This window comes from Hippoglossus stenolepis, chromosome 2 (assembly GCF_022539355.2).
Source record: "Hippoglossus stenolepis isolate QCI-W04-F060 chromosome 2, HSTE1.2, whole genome shotgun sequence".
Classification (NCBI taxonomy): Eukaryota; Metazoa; Chordata; class Actinopteri; order Pleuronectiformes; family Pleuronectidae; genus Hippoglossus; species Hippoglossus stenolepis.
Genome location: NC_061484.1, coordinates 27944123 through 27961321, shown reverse-complemented (window position 1 = coordinate 27961321; position 17199 = coordinate 27944123). Strand labels below are relative to the sequence as shown.

Sequence of the window (17199 nt, the reverse complement as noted above, 5' to 3'; positions counted from 1 at the left end):
TCCATTTTCACTCCAGTGGTTCGTTCATTTTGTCCTGACAAGTTGTTACCTTCAGGAAGTTGGGTCAAATTGCTTTGGGACAGCGACTGAGTGTCACTATGGACGATGGTGCGAGCGTGAGACAAAGTCCATAAATACTGACTCGTCCACATCAGCTGTAGGAAAATTCACACCAGTACCAACAGGTGCTGCTCCTAGAAAGTACTATCCTAAAAGTTAGAAAGTTTAACTTCTCTCGCTCTCCAAACCAACCTCTGAGCCGCAAGAAAAAGTATTTCTAACCACAATTACAATCACATATTGTATATTAATAGACGTCCCGCGGACATCGACAGAATTCACCACAATAAACAATGAGGATCCAAATCTTTTTGGGTTTTAATCTGTTGCAGATTGGATTCAAACTTTCACATCAACTGTAAAAGACAACAGGAAACAAACAAATTCTTGCCAGTTTTCAGTGTGTGTGTGTGTGAGCTCAAACACAATCTGCAAAATGTCAAGGGACCTGCAGTTTCCTAAAGTGTCGTGACGTACTGTGGGATTTAACGAAGGTAAAGTATTGATTTTCACATGACAATTTAAGAAAAAGCTTCATATCTGCTGTTTTGTTTCAACTACAAAAATGTTGAGGGGGGGAAAGAATCAAGAATGAGCTGTGTGTTACAAACCATGTGTTTCTGTTTGAAAACCACCTCTGGTGAAATGAGTTTTTGTTCAAGGCATTTCTCCGGCTGGTCCTTCGCGATTCACTCACATGTGGCATTTGTCTGGATCGTTGGGACTGGGAGGCTGCAGCAGCTGCTAAGATGTGAACCTTCCCCCACCTCCTTCATATTTATAGCAGGGTTATTAAGTAGCCTGTATATAAAAATGGATGTAGACGTGTAAGTGTCTGACACCTGTGTTTTCAATATAAGTCTTTTTAGCAAATGACCGATTTATTTCATCAAATTGAAGCTTCGGAGGGATTTAGGAAGTGACAGAAACCTTTACCTGGTACTTTATATTAAAAGGTTTGATTAAAACACAAATATCTTACTGATAATGGGCCTAATCTTATATACCTTGTTTACCATGCTGGTAATTTTAATTACTTCATATATTTGATATTGATAAAGGAATCCATTTCTGTGATTCTTTCGTCGCTCTAAATCAGCAGCTGGTGGTTGGCTTGTGAAATGTACATTATATTTTACATTATCAAAACGAGTTTACTTTCTTAATTCAAGTTGTACCTATCTGGTTGTATTTGTATTTTCTTTTTTACTCATAGTTGTTATGATAAAGTTTAAGGGTAAACTTTCCCTTATGTATATCGGCTGATAGTTGGATTCCCTTCTCTCGTGTTCTGCTAACAGCCGTGGTGTGACTACAGGCAGAACTTACTCGTCATTTGCATGTTTTTCAGTTTAATCAAATGAAAGATGGAACCAGCTGCACATTTATGGCTCTTTAAAGCGTATAGAGCAGCGTCCACCGACATTATTCATGTTTACTGCAGTGATGCATCGTTGGACATTTGTCATCACTCTCTAAGAAACACTATCAGCGGCTCATGCTGGTGAGGAGACACAGACATCACTCACCAAATCAGCCTTCAAAGTGCTGAATGTGCTTCAAGCCATTTTCCCCCAAACAGACCACATCCCTGTTATTATTGGTCTAATGCCCATTATTTGACTGAGTGGGCTTTTAGTTGAATATTTGTGGTTTAGCTACATCGCTGCCCATAAAGGGGAATATTTGTATTGTTCAGAAACAGAAGCAGAAAGCTCAGAACACGATGTTTGCATCATCCACAAGATCACCTGTCCAGTTTGCATGGGACACACACACACACACACACACACATAGACAAACATGAATTGTGAAATGTCTTTAAAACCTACTGTCAGAGTATCTTGCCATGTCAGGCCCCATGTCTCATCCCTTCGTATCCGTGTGTGTGTTAATGGGCCAGGTGAGGAGGAGCTGGAGGAGCTGGAGGAGCTGGAGGGCTGGAGGATCAGGATGGTGCCTCTGACCCAGCAGGCGGAAGAAAAGACCAAGCTCACCAGAGGTAAATTTCTGTATAAACTGCATCATTGTGTATTCAGTTATAGGAATATTATACAGACCATGTGTGTGTGTGTGTGTAAAATGGCTTAAAAGATATGTGCAGTTTCTCATCTGCTCTCACCGTATTTCTTAATCTCTTAAATCTCTAACGCACTCTGAGGTGCAAGTATCACTAAAGACCACTGGGTGTTATAATGGAGAGCCATTTAAAAGTGCCAAGCTTATCTTCAGACATACAAACTAATATTTCCCCAGACGATTTGTATCTCAAGGCTAGTTTCTCTCTCAGGATTATTGCTGTGTCCTATTAAACTCCAGCAATAAATTCTGATGTTTAATCGTTCCAGCACAGATTGAAGAAGACGTAGGCTGTTGTGACCTGAATATTGTTGTGTGCATGTTGCTGTGTCTTGGAACAGAGTCACGGTGAACAGTGAGGAGGAGTCTGGATGAAGGAAGAGGCAAGAGGAGGCGGAAGGAGGAGGAGCCAAGAGGAAAGTGAGTAAAGAAACCTGGAAGAGTTGATAGATACCAAGATTCACGATGCTTGTGTCCATATTGTCCCTTTGTCAGAACCTGGCTCCAGGCTGGACAAAGTGAGACAGACCACACATGAAGGTTGAACTAAGGCAATTTATCTTGACGAATTGAAATGGAAATTGGAAATCGACCATCAAATCAAACCCTGTGGAAGAGTGAAGAGTGGGACTCTGGCACACCGAAACATAAAGTGCAGCGGGCTGCAGGTGAATGGAATCTGCCTGGCTGACCATCAGGCTCCTGCAGGAGGAGAGGTCACACACATCGGACTAATTTCATTACATTAACTTCAGCTGAAGTATTTGAGAAGTATTATACAACTCAACAAAATAAACCCACAAAAAGTAAAAAAACAAAAGCTCAGGTTCAGTTTGAAATTCCTGTTGAGGCAAAGTTTCATATACAGAACTATAAAAACTACGAAAACATTCAATTCAATTGTTGTGGAACAAGTAAATGACACTTGAGCAAAACTGTAAATCTGTGTTGTCAGCTTGTTGTGCAGCTGCTGTTTATTTCATCTGCTAACAACTGAACCATTCCACACGTCACGCACCCGTCTTTACACCTGTCAAACATCGCCTCGCCTGTCGCCACACCAGCTGACCACACCCTCTTCATCACTGTTCATGCCACACCCGGCAGCATCGGCTACACCCGTGTCCATCCGTGTCTGTGTACCATCCCACAGCCGTGTCATGTTGTCCTTTCAGAGGCAGAAGGAGCGCAAGAAACTGGGCGAGAGGAGAGGATGGAGGTGCTTTTAGAGCATGAGTGAGCTCACGCCTGAATTATCTCCGTCTTCTTATCTTGTGTTATTGAAACTTTCACATGTGAACCCAGATAGTTACAATAAAACCTCTGTAATAACAATACAATAAGGATATGGGACTTCCTGTTCTCTGGGGTGATTTTCTAATAGTTAGGGCCCTATATGAATTGCTTGATTAGTAATATGCTTTTAACTTATGTAACAGGAAGAAGAAGTGTCGGAGGAGCTGCTGACGAGAGCAACAGTGAGGAGGAATACAAGAGGAGGAGCCATGGACTGCAGTTTCGTCCCTCAAACAAGTGCAACCCAGATCAGTCCCAGCGTCGTGACTACAGAGAACAAAACAACCGCAAGTTGCCCCACAGGGCGTCAGAGGAGATAGGTTGTACCCAGGCGGTTTATTATTTCACCCATTCATTCAAAATTAAAATAAAATGTGTGAATTAACCTGTGATAAAAATACTCTGAATTTCATCCATGTGACATATCCTGGGTCGTTTCAAGGCTCAGGCCACCAGGCGTCCTCCTGTGTTCACAGTAATCACACACAGTCGGCTGTACTGAGTTCCTGTGTGACTTGTTGGTGTTGCAGGGCCAGAGTGGGGCGTCAGCAGTGCATTTGTGGCCAACGCCGCCAGCCACATCAAACTCAAAAGCCTGAAAGAGCAGAAGAACTACAGATCACCAGAGAGAACAAGAGGAAACGAGGCCAGGAGCAGCCAGGTAGGAACACAGAGGACCACACGTGGAATCCAGACCGCCCCCAAAGATCTTATTGTAGATTATCAAGCTCTGGAAACAGCTTTAAACAGTGTAACTCCTGTGACTGCAGGGCGAGGACACAGAAGAAATGAAGAGGAGGGGAGTCAGAGAGGAGGAGTCACCTGTCAGAAGTCTCTGACAGTGAATCTCACACATGTTACTTTTACTGAGCAACAGCGCCTCTATTGAGGATTAATTCTGTTGGGCTCCGAGTTAACACCTTGTTTCCAAGTGGCTCTCTGTGTTCGTATGCGAGACAACCAGAAGTTAATTCATTCCTATAGCTCCCTCTGTGATAGAAACTCCTCCCCCTGCGGTATCATCTGGTCTGTAACGTGCCTCCCGTGTACGTTTAAAAACTTTACTGATGGATTTTGGACTTTTGTTTCCTATACACCTAGAAAACACAAATAAGAGTAAAAGCCATAATTTTAATTCTAAGCAAATATGTCAATTAAACGAAGAACAGCTTGAACTAAAAAAAATAATAAAATAGCTGAAGTAAAATACTAAAATTATGTTTGGGGATAAAAATGAGTTGAGCCTTAGGTTGTTCTGTATGTTTATCGATGAGGAGGTGCATGATGACAAAAACTGGATTCAGTAAAACCAGTTGGCGCCTGCAGTGTGATCCAGTGAGGTGATGTACGGGGGGGGTAAGGACTGATGAGGCCCTTACAGATAAATATGTTTTTACAGAGCTTTAATAAACAGAATCCTACTTTAACCATCAATCTTAAAGCAGCTGTGTTGGTCCCGATATGGCTCAGGTGCATTTCCACAAAACCACATCTTTCTATTCATCTGTAAGGAAATAAATGTCCCTGCGTTGAACACTAGGGGGGGATTTCACAGGCTACAGCTTCATTAGGATCTATCAGATGACATTTGAATCAACATTTACACTCGTAGTCGATCATACTCAATATCTACAGATGCTCTGTAATAAAGGACTGTGTGTGTGTGTGTGTGTGTGTGTGTGTGTGTGTGTGTGTGTGTGTGTGTGTGTGTGTGTGTGTGTGTGTGTGTGTGTGTGTGTGTGTGTGTGTGTGTGTGTGTGTGTGTGTGTGTGTGTGTGTGTGATATCCAGAACAGGGCATTCAGATGTTTGGGCGGGGCCAGTACAGCCAGGCAGTACACATGTTTACAGAAGCCATCTACTGTGACCCTAAGGACCACAGGTGAGCTGAGCTGTGACCTCTGACCCCAACTAAACGTCACTAACCAGGACGTCTCCTCATCTTCCTCTGGTCTCCCCCACGTTCACTTTAGAGAAAGACAAACTCTGTCTGCATCTCAACGTGTCTTTCTTTCGTCTCTCAGGTTCTACGGAAATCGCTCTTACTGTAACTTGTACCTGGAGCAGCACTCCGCCGCCCTCAGGACGCTCAGAGGTCCATTGAGCTGGCTCGATTAGCCAAAGGGATTCTTCGTAAGGGTTGTGCTGATGGGGTTAAAGGTCAGCACTGTGTATATAAATGGATGTTAACTCTGGGTCTGAAAAGTGCCTGTAACCTGTATTCTCTCTAATGGCCAGCAGGGGGTCCACTGGTAGTTTCTATAAGTCTATAGAAAGTGACTCTACTTCTCACTTTATAACGTCAGTAAACATTAAGGAGTTTATGTCTCAATCTCTAGTTTCAAGTCTTCTTCAATACAACTGATGTTCATTTAGTAAATGATGATCATTTTGTGTGTGTGTGTGTGTGTGTGTGTGTGTGTGTCACATTGCAGCGGTACAATGAGGCGGAGAAGGCCATGGGGCAGGTGTTAAAGTTGGATCAGCACATTGCGGGCGTCAGTAAACTTCGTTACCTGCCGGATTCTGCAGCTCATGGTGAGAGCAGAACGCTCGGCTTCCTCTTTCAAGGCGACTTTAAAAGAAGTTTATGAAGTCAAGTTATCTGAACCCGTTCATACCAGTTTTTAACATTCTGGCCCCAGCCATTCAATCACAAGCAGTCAGCACTAAGTTCAGGTGTGAATGAGACAAATTTGCTCCTGAGATATTATTGCTCTTCAACAATCAGAGATGATCAGGAATCAATGTGACCAAATTCTTTAAGATGTGTGAATTCAAATGAGTCCTGAGCCACGTGTAAACTTTAAAATAATGTTTGTCTTCTGTACCGTAGGATATGGGTTTTGAGGAAGAGCAGAGCAAACTGCTGCTGGAGAAGTTCAACACGGTTCAGGCGTCCTCCCTCCTCTGAGGCCAAAGGTAAGATGCAGTACCATACCTGTCCACACGGAGGCAGCACTGCTCTTCGTTTCCTAATGGGGGTTCTGAGCTGTTTACAAATTAAGTTTATTAATATGATGTTAAAGTTAATTCAATGGACTATAGGACCAGATGAAGAAGACACTGACAGCTCCCAAAAGTAGAAGCCCCTGGTGGCTCAGCTGCTGTATAGGCCTTAAAACCGTGTTAGTGAATGAGAATATCGACAAAATAAAGTCAAATACACTTGAAATACATTTTTTAAAAAGATGTCTATGCTTCATACTGTTCCAGACAGAAAAAAGGTGTAATTGCTTCAGACCACAGTAATGAACCTTTTAAATACATCTCACTGACATCATCTATTTTCGGTTTCCTCTTCCAGCTCTGAAGCAAACATCTCCGCAGGAGCAGAGTGGGTAAGTTTTATGGTTATGAACAATACTCCTAATCACACCATCGTCATTTAGAAATGAAAAAAATATATATATATACAGGATATGTTGTGGAACTGTATATAGTCTTGTACAATGTAAACACAGTCTCCTCTGTGGGTAGTGAAGATGATGATTTTTATGTCACTCTCTCACATTTGATCTCCTGTGATCCATGACTTTCTCCTCCCGTTCCCCTCCCCATCTCCACCTCCTTCTTTCCTCCTTTCTTTTCCTCCTCTTCTTTCCAGGAGCTGTCGCTCTCTGTGGGTTGGGAACATTGCAGTAGAAGTTACAGAGAAAGACCTCTGGGATCTCTTCAAAACGTAAAATCAATATGTCTGCATGTGTGTGTGATCCGGGTTAAGTCCCACAGCATACTGTAAGGTGACGTTTAAGGTTAGGTTTAGATTAAGGTTAGGCAAGCAGTAGCCATTATGGTTAGAGTACACTAAATGGACAAAAGTGGGTCTCCTACACCTACAGGAGCTTTGGTACATCCCATTTAAATCCATAGCCATTAAACTAGTCCCCCTTTGCAGCTGTGGCATGTTCCACTCTTCTAGGACGGCTTTCTACATAAGTTTGGAGTGTGTTTGCCCTTTCCCCCAGAGGAGCATTTGTGAGGGTAAGACACACTGATGTTGGACGAGGGCTCCACACTCTCCGTTCTAGTTCATCCCAAAGGGGTCGATGGGGTTGTGTGGGTCAGTCCCAGTTCTGCCTCACCAGGACTTTATGGACCTTGCGTGCACTGGGGCAGAGTCATGCTGGGACAGAAGAGGGCCTTCCTCAAACTGTTCCATAGAATTACCAAAAATGTCTTGGTTAGCTGAAGCATTAAGATTTTCCTTCACCTGAACTAACCGATGGCAATAGGACTGAGTGAAGTCGATGATTAAAGAGTGTGTCCCAATACTTTTGTCATAAAGTGTAAGTCAATGTAATGTCTCAACAGAAAGCCTGCTGATTATTTTGACTATAGCAAAAGATGGGCGACAGGACAGCTCTAAAGTGGAGACAAATCGTCTCCATTGCCCCCTGGTAGCTGGCAGGAGTATAGGTCCTTATATACCTTGGCTCAATCCCCCTGATCACTAGACTGTGCAGATTGTGACTCCAAAGATGACAGCGTTCGTGTCACAGGATATTATAGCTTGATTTCACAACAGTGGGAGGAAGTGCAGGCGTGGCTGACCATCTTTATTTACAGTCTGTGTCTTACTTGTGCACTCAAATGAGTCCGGCACTTATTTATAATGATGTACTAAATAAATCAGAGCAGGTTCCAATAAAGCAGCATTTTTAAGACGAGGCATCACAGGTAGGTAAAACTTACTATTAATAACTAGAAGAAGATGGTTTACAGTGTTATGAGAAATAGTGGGTACCACCACATTAAAAATTAAAGTTATAAGTGTATTCAATGAAGACAGTAGATAGTAGTAGTTGTTGCAGCAGTAGTTAGAACAAATTTCTTTGTAGGTAAGAGGTAGTTTTGCTTTGTTTTAATAGTTAAAAGTACTTGTAGTAGAAGCAAGTAGCAAGTTTATCACTGCCAGCAGTAGTAAAGAGTTAGTCAGCGTTGTCTGTACCACACTTCTCTGCCGGAGGTTTGAGGTTTTGTGTTTCCCACGGTTACAGGTTTGGTGAGATAGAGAGCATCGAGTTCTTCCTGGCAGCTGCAATGCCTTCGTCAACTTCAAGAACGCCAACATGGCTGCCAGAGCCCTGGAGAAGCTGCAGGTGAGTCATGGACCCGGCTCGGTTTCAGGAGAACAGAGTTTATTCATGTAACAAAAACAACCACAGCTGACCAAAGAAAAGAAAATGTGTAAAATATGAATATTACAAAATGTAATATAATATAAAACAGGAATATGAAAAAGTAATATGACATCATAGATATTTGAGAATGAAAATATTGCACAGTAACAGATAAAATCAGGTCTCAAACTGGAAGCTTTAAATGAAAGTCAGTGAGAAAGATTAGGTGTTTAACATTGAGTAAAACATTTCTAGGGTTCTGAGCGGTTCTGAAATGAAGAGGTAAGCTGTTCCAGAAGATTAGTCTGAGCCCCTTCACATTACTCTTGAATGTCACTGTCCCGACCATCGTCCCCTTCTTGTGCCTTTATAGACATTATGTAACGACCATGTGTCCTCCTGGCCAGGGGGTGGAGCTGGGAGCACCAAGCTGGTGATGCGCGGTACCGGACGTTGGATCCAGCGGACTCTGCCCTCCACACAAAGGACCAACACCAGCCTGGGCTTCAGTGCTGCAGGAACTGTACAGCTCAGCTTCCACGGAGTTCTGAGGAAATCACTCACCATGCACGTTTTCTGCAGAAGTCACAAGAGAATTGAACATGAAACTCACTTCATACAAATGTGTTCAAATCCACAAATAACCTCCTCTGGTTCTGACCGTGCAGGTCCAGACAGAGGCGCCTGTAAATGGACACGAGTGCTTCTATTGGCGGACTGGAGTTGTTTCTATGGTGACAAGCCTTCAGACACATACCAGACCAGCAAGGGCAAAGCAAGAAACCATGGCAACCTAATATTTCCCTCCCTCCCCAACCCCTGCACCCAGACACGTTACGGGGGATTTATAAAGAATGGGGAACAGGACCGTCAAATAGAACCAGAGGATGTTCTGCCCGACGATACCGACAGCTGAATGTGTGTGTGAGAGAAAAAAGAGAGAGAGCGGGTTCTGCACAGGGTCAGAACCCAACCTTGTAAATACTTTGAATATAAGAGTGTCTAAAGATTTAGATTTGTTTGAAACGTCACTGAGGAGTCACCCTGATGAACTCCTGGTTCCTGCAATGTGGGACATGTCACCTCGTCAGGATTTACTGGGACCAGTGTCTCTGGTTGAACCTTGTTGAAACAACCAAAGACTCTGTGACAAACCGTTGTCTCTGAACACCACTGCTGCTTTGCTGCCAAATGAAGTTATTTCCTTTTTTAAGTATTTGCACAAACAATAAATGAATAAACACTGATGTTTTCTGTCGTCTGCTCACGTTAAGTTAATCTAAACTGCACTGCATGCCTTTTTTAAAAAACGTTTCTGTGTTCACTTTGTTTGCTTGATTTTTAAGATGGGCTGTTGTTATTCAGGTTGTAAGGGGCCACAAAACCTGTATGAAGAAGAGAAAGAGGCCGTGGAAGGTCAGAGCAAATTCATTTCTGTTTCTTACAACTTCATCAACCACAGAAGAAGCCTGAAGCTCTTTTTTATCATGACCACATCCTTGTTACTAACTCAGCTCTGGAGCCAGAACTACTTGCACCATCAGTCTTATCTCTGTGTCAAACATTAGTGACTCTGCTGTTGTCCGTCTTCTTTCTTCTGACACTATCAGATAATCACAGATGAAAGAAGTGTGATGTTTGAAGCTCGAACTGAAGCACTAGACCTTCATCTGACACTCATCATTATAAACTCTGTTCATAACATTAAACCTCGCTAACTCCGAGCCTGCAGAGAGCTGGAGGAGTGTGCTACGGCCCTCACCTGTCAGCTGGTTGTCTCTTAACAATTTAGGGGAAAATATTAAACATGAAAGATTTATTTCCATTGTCTGACTTTTAGTTTTCACAATACACCCAGACCACAGTTTATCTAACTTGAAAAGGTAAGTAAATAAATTTACAATTAATTTTAAAATTGTATTTACTTAATTTTCGTTTTCGAACTTAAAAGCAGCAGGTGAAGTTAACTCTCAAAGTAAAACCAGCTAGTCTGATTTAACTGAATAGTTGTGTTTACTCTGGCTACAACCATATAACTGCGTTCTAAACAAAATCGATCTCTCCGCGTTCTGCTTGTGCTTTAATGTAGAATCAGACTAATCAGAACAATCAGGTCAGAGCTGAGGTGGAGTTCATGTGAATTTCACAGTCGGGGGAACTAATTCTTCCTGATTATTCCGACTCACGTTAACGCACAACCAGGCACCTGATGGGAGGCTCCGCCCATCTAACCCAACAGTCGATGGTTCCTGTGTCGCTCTACTGCTCCACGTGCACCTGTGCATGAGCTCATGAAGTCCAGTCTACACAAGTGAACAGTTTTACCGTGTATCAGGCTAAAAGCAAGTTTTGACTCACATGAGTTGAATCCTCGTGAGGAAATGAGTAAAGAACACTAAAGTAATGTAAGTTTACATAATTATGACCTTTTACAATGTATTGTTATGACCCAGTCTTCATATGGACTGGAGCTGTAAATAAACAGGAACTGACTTCTAACATGAGGTTAAAAAAAAGAATAATTCAACATGTTTTTAAGTCCAGTCTCAAGAAAGTAAAGAAAGTGTTAGATTCACTGTCAGGCTGCAAAACTACTCTCACTGTTATTTGCATGAAATATATTTGAATAAGTTCACGCATCATTTCCAAAATAAAAGAACATTTCTTCATTTTAACAAGGGGATTTACTGGTGTTTGTCCGTTCATGCATGTTAATGATGAAAAGAGGAAGGAAGCCAAGGTCTTAACTGATCTATGATTCAGAGAAAGACTGAGGAAGACGATATTGGGCAGCTTCAACCTGACAGCAGAGGGGTTGATTACCTTTTCAATGACAAATGGTCCTATGAAACTTGGTTAGGATTACTTGGAGTGGGTTGGGGTTGACTCTCTCTCTCTCGGCTGAAACAGTGTCTGAAACCATTCAATATTTCTCTGGAGAATTTTCTAGTTCATCCAACTATTTATTTATTTCCTCCATCTAGAAGAAACAAGTCCTTCACACAACAACGTGAGTGCGTTGAGACCAGAAGACAAGAGCGCCTTATTGGTCAAAGCTCAAGGCCACAGTGGCCACACTACAACATGTTTTGGGCCTTTTAGACATGATATCTCAAATCTTCCTTTCAGGAATTTCTTGAACTTTGACTCAAAGATGAACAGATTGGATTTTGTCACGATGGTCTCATATGAGGCAGGAAATAAATGTATGAATATTGAAACTGCACTGGTTGGAGGAGGCGCACAACCGAAGGGCAGTAATTCTAGTTAGGGAGTAAAATGTAAAGTGAATAGTATTTTACTGTACCACCAGATTTCAGCTGCGGCCCACACACGACCAGCAGAGCCGCACGATGACGTCCACTACATAAAGCGTCTCTGCTTCACCAGAACCCGTGTTGAATGCCATCTACTCCAACATAGGTCGAGTTCAACCCCAGAGAGAAACTGGGGAAGCGAGGAGGAGGCTGAATACAGCGCTGTTCGATTTGACAGTGCAACAGGGTGGGCAGCTCACACGTGAACACCCCATTTTCATCCATGACACTTATTGAGGTTAAAAACTGTGGGTGTGGTGGTTTATTCTGCCCTTCACAGAACAAGGCGTGAAGAAGAGGGCGATTCATCTGCAGTGTATACCTTCACAGTCACCAAACACTGAAGAAACACAACATGAATCTGTTGTTTTATATGTGATTTTACAGCATCATGGAGCCAGAAGAAATAAAACATATAGACATGTGCAGTGTTTGTAAAGGTTTGTTTTCTTTCTTGATGGTTGGTTAGCAGATTACAAATTCTCTCACTTCTCACTTTGGAAGCCACAGGGTAAAAAATGAAAAGTTGTTCTTCTTCTCCCATAATTGAAAATATTTCCCAGGCTCAACCAGGTGTAGAGTTAGCCTCAAGTTGAGCTAACGCTAACCGTAATATATGTTACTGTCAAATGTTACAAATAACAATAATATTCACTTCTAAATATTATAAATTTTAATTAGTTGTAACTAATATTAGAACAGCTAAAAAGATTTTGTAATCAATGGGAGTGACCAATAATCATTTTCTGGAGGGGTTTCAACAACAATATTTTGGATAATGTAAGTACACAAGTCAACAAATATATAGGTCTTGTAGTATTTATAAATCTAATGAAGAATTGTTACATAATAATATTTAAAAAAAAGGACTATTAGGAGTCGTCGCTGAGAATCATGAAGCACTTGACATAAAAACTAGGTCAACAAGTTTATTGCTAATAATGTTTCTGGACGATTAAAGTACATCAGTACATTTGAAGATTTAACAGGAGATTGTTGCAGAAGTGACACCCGCTCATCCAGGAACACAAAAAAGCTTCATGTTATATATTCACGTTTCCCATGTAGTGACATGTCAAACTTTTGATGTTTCACCATATGAAACAGGAATTTGTTTAACTCAAATTTACAACGTCTAATCTTCACTAAACGTCACGTTTGATACTGAATATAAAGATGGACAACATGACAGCTACCCCCAAAGTGAAGCCAAATGATATCTGTCACCCCCTGGTGGCTGGCTGCAGTGTTTGTCATGAACCCGGCCTCTTCATGTCAGTGGCTTCATGACCAAGCTAAAAATGTCTGTCTACAAATCAAATACCTTTTCTCAAAGATGGTGCCTGTCATTCTTGGTAGTTCTTCTCACACTGGTGCATCTTCAAGTGTTCATTTTATTAAATCATTCATATTCAGCAACAGTCATTGTACTTTACTGGTCACTGGAAGTAACCCTTGTGTTAATTACCCTTCAGTTTACAAGGAATGTTCATGTCGTGTTCTACTCTTGATATACAGCAGCATAGTGCGTGCAGGAGTGTGTTCTCAGTGCCACATAGTGAGCACAGGAAGCATGTACACAGCTGCACACTCCACTTGCCAAAAATTAGCATCTTTCTCAATCGTGCAGTGTGGACGGTTGAGAAAAGTAAACCACTGCGTCCACTGGCTGGATCGAGGGGGCAGGCCTGTTCAACGCTGCTTGCAGCTTTAGTTGAGATGATTCAGGTTTGGTGGGAACAGCCACTAAAGTCGTTTCTCACACTCTGTAAAATGAAAAATTCACAGTTTCACAAAACACAAGTTACTTCTTTGTTTTAGGTTTAATCTAACACCTTCTGGCTCAGCAAGCATGTCAGTGGAAAGAGGAAGGAAGTTGGGTGTGTTTAACAGTTTGACTTTATCTTTCTCTTACAGAATCTGTCTTTATTCTCAGAATCTTCTGTGTTGTAGGTAGACGTGTCTGTGATGTGACTGAGTTTCATCTTGTGCACATTATTTATCTGTGGGCGTTTTTATTGTTTGAAGTCACAGGCAGAGCAGCAGCTACTATAGAGTGTAACTGCAGCAGCGAGTGGATTTGTTGTCCTTCTTCTCACTGTGACAGGTACTGTACGTCTACATTCATGTTTCACTCTATTTTTTCGGACTTCTGATTCACCTGAAGTGAGTTTGAGAAAGAAAGTAAAAATATAAATGAACCATTCATTCATTTTCAGATCACCACCTGTAAAGTGATGCAGAAGAAAATATATGAAGGAATTATCATCGGTATTATTTTTGTATCTTTGTTTTGAAGTTTCTATTGTCTAAGTCTGAAACGTTATTATCATTATTTTTATTATTATTATTATTATTATTATTAATATATTCTTATTATTATGATTATCATCATGACTGAGTTCCTCTCCTCTCGATGCAGGAATTGTCATCAGTGTGTGGAGTCATCAGTTGAAAATGCTATGGAATGCTGCTCATGGAAATGTGTTTCTTTTCTACAGAAGTAAAAGTAAACTAAGTGTTCTCTGGTAATGGATTATGAATCTGATTCTCTGTGTTACAGTGGTACAGTGTGAGAATGGCTGGGATGTGAGTTACACTTCTACTGAGATCTGTGCCTTCAGAGGATCAACAGTGGACATTACCTGTACCTACACATGCCCATCATTTAATAACCATGATACTACAGTTCAGGAAACTTTCTAAGTTCATCAAGAGAGTAATGGGATTCACGCGTTGATCACAAGGACACGATCCGAGATTATTCAGGTCGTGTGGAGTATTATCTCTGTGGAAACAACAAGTGCACTCTGAGAATCTCTAACCTGACAGAGGCGACTCAGCTGTGTACAGACAGGTTCACAACAAACCAACCTACTGGAGTTCCTTTAGTTCAGCTGGAGTCACTCTGTCTGTCTGTAGGTAACATTTACATCTGAACATTCATTCATTTATTTCCTACATCTTGTTTGGTTCACTTGAGTGTGTCAGTGCACTTTTATATGCATGTGTGTGTTGTCAGTGTGGACTAAAATGAATTCCTTATTCTCACACACAGATTTGCATGTGCAGGTGAGCACATCAGTGAAGTATAACTCTGATAACACAGCAGAGCTCAGGTGTCAGAGCAGTTGTCGTCTTCCTGATCATCTGAACTACGTCTGGTACAAGAATCAAAAGAAGGAGATTGAAGGAGCATCTTATTCAGGTTATTTTATTTCTACAAGCAGAGTTTCCTGTGCTGTTAAAGGACACGAGGATTTCAGCTCACTCCGTCAATGTGTGAGTTTAATCTACAGTATTTCACCTAGCACCATCTGCTGGAGTATTTGAGATAATGCATTGTACCATAACTACATGTGTGTCTTTAAATACTTTTGTCTGCATGGGCACATTGAACTCTTGGGATACTACTGTCAGTACTGACAAGCTAGTGTAGTACTAGTACTAGTATTCAGCTTGTGTAAATAAGATTGAAGACATGACAGCTCCCAGAAGTGAAGCCAAAGCATTGTGATCGCCTAATTGTGGCTGCAGTATAGAACATACATCCCCTGTCTCCTCCATGTTAGTGGATGGAACATGGACCAATCTAAAAAGTCAAGCCATTTTCTCAAAGATTGTTTGTGTCATTTTAGGTCGTTCTTATCACACTCTATTGTTCATGTTTCTCATAAAGTTTGGTTTTAATTAGTTATTTGATGAAATGAAAATTAGATTAATCTTCATGATTGACAGTAAAAACTGACTCAGGATTAGTCGGAAGCTCATGTATGGGCGGGACCTTGATACTGTGGCTCCATCTCCAGATCACTACTGTGCAGACTGTGGTTCCAAATGTGAAAGATGGCAGCGTTGGTATCAGGATATTTTGGCTTCATTTCTGGAGAGTGGGAGGAAGTAGAGCGTGTCGTCCATCTTTGAGTGGAAGCTCTGCATAAAAAGACACCTAGATCATTTCCTCCATATTGGCCAGTTTGCTCCATTATAAGAGCAACTTCTACAAAGATCCTCATGTTCCTCACCTCAACAGTGTGTTTCTCCCTCACTCTGAAGTCTAAGGGCACTTCCCTGTGTTTTCTGTGTGAACTGAAAGTTTCCTCATCTTAACATCGATCATCATCTTAAAATGAAAACCTGCCGACTGGTGATTCACCAGAGAATCAGTTTTATAAATGTATAAGTTTATCTTCTGATTCTCTGATGTGCTCTGTGTTACAGTGGTATGGAGTCAGAATGGCTGGGGTGTGAGTTACACTTCTACTGAGATCTGTGCCTTCAGAGGATCAACAATGGACATGACCTGTACCTACACATACCCATCCACATTTAATAACCTTGATACTACAGTTCAGAAAACTTTCTGGTTCATTCAAGAGAGTAATGGGATTTCACGTTGATCTAAGGACTGATCCGGAGTATTCAGGTCGTGTGGAGTATCTCTGTGAAACAACAGAGTGCACTCTGAGAATCTCTAACCTGAAGTGACTCAGCTGTGTACAAGTTCAGGTTCACAACAAACCAACCTGGAGAGTTTAACACAAAGTTCAGCTGAGTCACTCTGTCTGTCTGGGTAACATTTACATTAGAGTCAGTTTGAAATGTTAGTGTGTATGTTGAAATAAAATCACATGTTTGTTAAGACCCCTCAGCTCAGGTACATGTGGGGAGATCAACAGCCAATCCATATTCTACCTGAGACAGAGCTGACCTGTCACAGCAGGTATCCAGCTCCTGATCATCTTTCCTACGTTTGGTACAATAACAATAAACCTGTTGGACGAAAAAATACTTTCACCTCCGTGCGTTAATGCTGAAGACAGCTATCACTGTGCTATGAAGGACATAGGCGTTTCACTTCTCCTACTTTGGGTGAGTTTACGCCTCCTCATGGCTTCTAATAATGTGGAAATAATTTAAATTTAAACTTTTAACAAATAATACAGACAGTGTTTTGATTGTATTCTCCTCCTGTGTGTTAATATAGACTATCCTTCCAGATGCTCCAAAGGTTCCCACTGTGTCCAACGAGTGCCCTCTGGTGAGATCATGGAGGGCAGCTCAGTGAATCTGACCTGCAGCAGTGCTAACCCAGCAGCTAAATACACCTGGTACAAGAGAAGTGGAGATAAACAAGTTCAAACTCTCAGTGAAGAGACACAGTGTGCTCAGCTCCATCCAGTCGTCCAGACTCTGGAAATATTACTGCACAGCTGAGGAATGAGCTGGGAAGGAGTTCAGCAAACATCTTTATTACTGTGACATGTAGGTGAAACACAGGTTATTAAGTGAAGAGATATTGAATCTGTCCCATTCTTTGTCCTT

General features: G+C 41.6%; 1 protein-coding gene and 1 long non-coding RNA gene across 9 annotated transcripts in view; one reads left to right on the top strand and one right to left on the bottom strand.

Moving 5' to 3' along the window:
• LOC124852631 overlaps window positions 1-8465 on the top strand; it is a 33775-nt gene extending 25310 nt beyond the window's left edge. For 3 of the 8 annotated variants that reach the window (XR_007033034.1, XR_007033032.1, XR_007033030.1), the window contains 3 exons: window positions 6742-6775; window positions 7042-7116; window positions 8435-8462. This is a non-coding gene — a long non-coding RNA (uncharacterized LOC124852631). Of the gene's footprint in view, window positions 1-6741; window positions 6776-7041; window positions 7117-8434 lie in introns of all 8 variants that reach the window. The other 5 variants (XR_007033035.1, XR_007033033.1, XR_007033029.1 and 2 more) reach the window with 4 other exon arrangements.
• LOC124852592 (B-cell receptor CD22-like) overlaps window positions 1-17199 on the bottom strand; it is a 483032-nt gene that overhangs the window by 167268 nt on the left and 298565 nt on the right. The gene's annotated exons all lie outside the window — the stretch shown is intronic.